Here is a 5,000-nt window from a genome sequence, read left to right on the forward strand (position 1 = left end):
GTGTGTGTGTGTGTGTGTGTGTGTGTGTGTGTGTGTGTGTGTTTGTGTGTGTGTGTTTGTGTGTGTGTGTTTGTGTGTGTGTGTGTGTGTGTGTGTGTGTGTTTGTGTGTGTGCGGGAGGGGGGGGGGTGCAGTACGTACATGTGTGAGTATGTACAAGTTGTTTTGTTTTTTTTATATTGATATGCACTGGTATGTATCCTAATTTCTACTGTATCTGTGTTTGTGTATGATTTTCAATTTATGTTCGTGCTTTGTTATGTACTATCCCCCCCTCGCCCCCCCCCCCCCCCCCCCCCCCCGCCCCCCTCCTCCAATGTTCCTTGCACCCTGGCACACTTGGTAATGAAGACATATTCTATTCTTCTATTCGATTCTATGTGTTTTGTAAGTTGTCCCAACGGGCGCAATAGCAGAGCAACCGGTTCAAGCATTGGACTTTCCCAATCTGAGGGTACCGGGTTCGAATCTCGGTAACGGCGCCTGGTGGGGTAAAGGGGTGAAGATTTTTCCGATCTCCCAGGCCAACATAATTATGTGTAGACCTGCTTGTTGTGCCTAAACCCCCTTCGTGTGTGTATACGGCAAGCAGAAGATAAAAAAAAAAAAAAATACTGCACGTTAAAGATCCTGTTATCCATGTCAGTGTTCGGTGGGTTATGGAAACAAGAACATTTCCAGCATGCACACCCCCGAAAACGGAGTATGGCTGCTTACATGGCGGGGTAAAAACGGTCATGCACGTAAAAGCCCACTCGTGTACATACGAGTGAACGTGGGAGTTGCAGCCCACGAACAAAGAAGAAGAAGAAGTAAGTTGTTCCGCTTGGTCCAAGTCATAACAAGGGCATTGAGACTTCCCTGTAGTGCATGATTATGTTTGTAAGTTGTCCGCTTTGATGACCTGTGTGTCTGTCTCTCCAACTGCGATGTACGTGGAGGGGTGGGTGGATGAGGAGGAGAGGGGTGAGGGCATTTGTGTGGTGTGTGTGTGTGAGAGAGAGAGTATCATGCGTGGTGTGTGAGAGAGAGTATCATGCGTGGTGTGTGTGAGAGAGTATCATGCGTGGTGTGAGAGAGAGAGTATCATGCGTGGTGTGTGTGAGAGAGAGTATCATGCGTGGTGTGTGTGAGAGAGAGTATCATGCGTGGTGTGTGTGTGAGAGAGAGTATCATGCGTGGTGTGTGTGAGAGAGAGAGAGTATCATGCGTGGTGTGTGTGAGAGAGAGAGTATCATGCGTGGTGTGTGTGAGAGAGTATCATGCGTGGTGTGTGTGAGAGAGAGAGAGTATCATGCGTGGTGTGTGTGAGAGAGTATCATGCGTGGTGTGTGTGAGAGAGAGAGTATCATGCGTGGTGTGTGTGAGAGAGAGAGAGAGTATCATGCGTGGTGTGTGTGAGAGAGAGAGTATCATGCGTGGTGTGTGTGAGAGAGAGAGTATCATGTGTGGTGTGTGAGAGAGAGAGTATCATGCGTGGTGTGAGAGAGAGAGTATCATGCGTGGTGTGTGTGAGAGAGAGTATCATGTGTGGTGAGAGAGAGAGAGAGTATCATGCGTGGTGTGAGAGAGAGAGTATCATGCGTGGTGTGTGTGAGAGAGAGTATCATGCGTGGTGTGAGAGAGAGAGAGTATCATGCGTGGTGTGAGAGAGAGAGAGTATCATGCATGGTGTGAGACAGAGAGTATCATGCGTGGTGTGTGAGAGAGAGAGAGTATCATGCGTGGTGTGTGTGAGAGAGAGAGAGTATCATGCGTGGTGTGTGTGAGAGAGAGTATCATGCGTGGTGTGTGAGAGAGAGAGAGTATCATGCGTGGTGTGTGAGAGAGAGAGAGTATCATGCGTTGTGTGTGTGAGAGAGAGAGTATCAAGCGTGGTGTGTGAGAGAGAGTATCATGTGTGGTGTGTGAGAGAGAGAGAGTATCATGCGTGGTGTGTGAGAGAGAGAGAGTATCATGCGTGGTGTGTGAGAGAGAGAGTATCATGCCTGGTGTGTGTGAGAGAGAGTATCAAGCGTGGTGTGTGAGAGAGAGTATCATGCGTGGTGTGTGTGAGAGAGAGTATCATGCGTGGTGTGTGTGAGAGAGAGTATCATGCCTGGTGTGTGTGAGAGAGAGTATCATGCGTGGTGTGTGTGAGAGAGAGTATCATGCGTGGTGTGTGTGAGAGAGAGTATCATGCGTGGTGTGTGAGAGAGAGAGTATCATGCGTGGTGTGTGTGAGAGAGAGTATCATGCCTGGTGTGTGTGAGAGAGAGTATCATGCGTGGTGTGTGTGAGAGAGAGTATCATGCGTGGTGTGTGTGAGAGAGAGAGTATCATGCGTTGTGTGTGTGAGAGAGAGAGTATCATGCGTGGTGTGTGTGAGAGAGAGAGTATCATGCGTGGTGTGTGTGAGAGAGAGAGAATCATGCGTGGTGTGTGTGAGAGAGAGAGAATCATGCGTGGTGTGTGTGAGAGAGAGAGTATCATGCGTGGTGTGTGTGAGAGAGAGAGTATCATGCGTGGTGTGTGTGAGAGAGAGAGTATCATGCGTGGTGTGTGTGAGAGAGAGTATCATGCGTGGTGTGTGTGAGAGAGAGTATCATGCGTGGTGTGTGTGAGAGAGTATCATGCGTGGTGTGTGTGAGAGAGAGTATCATGCGTGGTGTGTGTGAGAGAGAGTATCATGCGTGGTGTGTGAGAGAGAGTATCATGCGTGGTGTTTGAGAAAGAGTATCATACGTGGTGTGTGAAAGAGTATAATGCGTGGTGTGTGAGCGAGAGAGTATCATGCGTGGTGTGTGTGAGCATCCTACAGGCTTTCACTTGTGCGGTTAGAACAATCACCTTTGCCTTCATCGTCATCATCAGTGTCTGTCAGCATCAGTCAGCACCCCGCTATCAATGATATCACAATGCCTTTGTTGAGGAGGCCATGTCATCAGTTTACGATACACACTGTGTAAACCCGGAGTGATGGGTCATCTTGGACTTCCCAGTCGAGCTGAATGCTCAGTCGTACGAATCAAAATCTTTTTATCTTTTAATCCTTAGCGAACGTACACACACACACACACACACACACACACACACACACACAGATATATATATATATATATATATATATATATATATATATATATATATATATAATGTGTGTGTGAATGAGAAAGAACCAACGAACGAACGAACTGTTTTATTCAAATAAAGGCCAAAGCCCCTCACTGAAGAGGTGTGGCATAAGTACAAATACTGGAATTATAACTGTTACTACAATTATATCATAAACATTATACATCAAGCAAAAGAAAAGATTATGATGTCATAATGTTCAGTCTTTTCAAGGATTTGTAAATATAAATAGCGAGTCCATAGAGAGTGGACTCATTTCTGGACGACAACAACACATTTAATCTAAAACTGCAAGGATTATTATAATACTTGGATTCAATTGATTTCGATCTAAGGTCAAAAAGGGCAGGACACGTTAACAAAAAATGGATCTCATCTTCTCTGTATGTGTTACATAAACCACATCTTAGTTCACTCTCACCTTTGGACCTATATCTCATTCGATGACACGCGATGTCAGAAATGCCAAATCTGAATTTAGTTAATGCACTTCTAATATACCGGTTCACTTTAAGTGCAAGGTATGGCTCAATCATATATGTGGCCTTAAAAAGTCTATAACAAGCAAACCTATATCACTAGTATACATATGGTCATGCCAGTCCTGCCACCTACAATCAATAACTCTTTGTTTAAATGATTTCAAGAACCCTATGATACATTGGACACCTTGATTGTCCCATACATAAGAAAATCCATGAGAATTCAGGAAATGACGAACACTTGTAACCCACGTATTTTTATCATTCCTATCCAAATCATACAACGTCTTATAAGCTTTACATGGCAACCTATTTTCGTCTATCCGCATTAATTTTAACCAATATTTGATACATCTCATATAAGAATTTATATAAATGGGAAACCTTCCCCAACTCACCATACACAAAATCATTCGGAGTTCGACTGTCTACATTCAAAAAAAAAACGTTTAAGTGCGAACAAAATTGTATTTTTGTCAGTTTCTGAACCCTTCTCAAACGCCCAGATTTCAGCAGTATATTGCACTATCGACTGAACCTGGGAATCAAACAGTTTAGTAAACAGACTAAAAGATCTACAATCCATATTATATATCACATGAAAGAGAGAGAGAGAGAGACGAAGAGAAACGAAACGAAACGAAACGAAATTTCATCGTACCAGGGAAATGAGATAAGCAATTGATATACTTTTTTTCCACTCAGCCCTGAGAGAGAGAGAGAGAGAGAAAAGAGAGGGAGAGAGAGGGGGGAGAGAGGGAGAGAGAGAGAGGGAGAGGGAGAGAGAGTCCGCGAAGCTAGTGTATTTGCACAAGTGCTTTTGAAAGTGTTGTGGAAAAAAATAAACGGCTTTTTTCTTAAAACAAACAAACAAACAAATAAAATAAATAAATAAGAATTGTGCGAGTACAGTAACGTTCGGGGACTGGCAGGTTTGTGTGTCACGCTGCTGGTCTGGGCATTTCTCAGTCACTGGGTGCCACTGGGATTAGAATCCCCCAGTCTCTAGGACAAGGACTTCAGTCGCACAGACCACAGTCCTGTTGCTCTCGTCATGGCTTCACGAGTCAATCTGCAGACAATCTATTTCTAAAAGCGAATTTCTCGGTTATTATTTATTTTTTTAAAAATCATATAGCGCAATTGCTTTCATTCTCTAATTCACCGGCAAACAGTTATTGTGCATACACATATGCGGCGAACAAGATGATTAAAGTCATCTTCTGGATTAAAAAAATAAAATAAAATAAAACAAGTCGTTGTGGTTTGAAGAGCGGTAAGGAGGCCAGTTTTCGCACACTGGGAGGCAGTGAGCTGTCTGTCAAATGACTTCAGGTTTCCTTGCAGCACCGTAGAAAGTTTTTTTCACTCAAGGACCGGATGTATAATACGCGATGGCTGGTGT

The 5,000-nt window shown here is 44.1% G+C and overlaps 1 protein-coding gene across 2 annotated transcripts in view; it reads right to left on the reverse strand.

Annotated features, from left to right (window-relative positions):
- Positions 1-5,000, reverse strand: part of LOC143298929 (bis(5'-adenosyl)-triphosphatase ENPP4-like) — a 25,253-nt gene that overhangs the window by 19,715 nt on the left and 538 nt on the right. The window lies entirely within an intron of this gene.

This window comes from Babylonia areolata, chromosome 2 (assembly GCF_041734735.1).
Source record: "Babylonia areolata isolate BAREFJ2019XMU chromosome 2, ASM4173473v1, whole genome shotgun sequence".
NCBI lineage: Eukaryota > Metazoa > Mollusca > Gastropoda > Neogastropoda > Buccinidae > Babylonia > Babylonia areolata.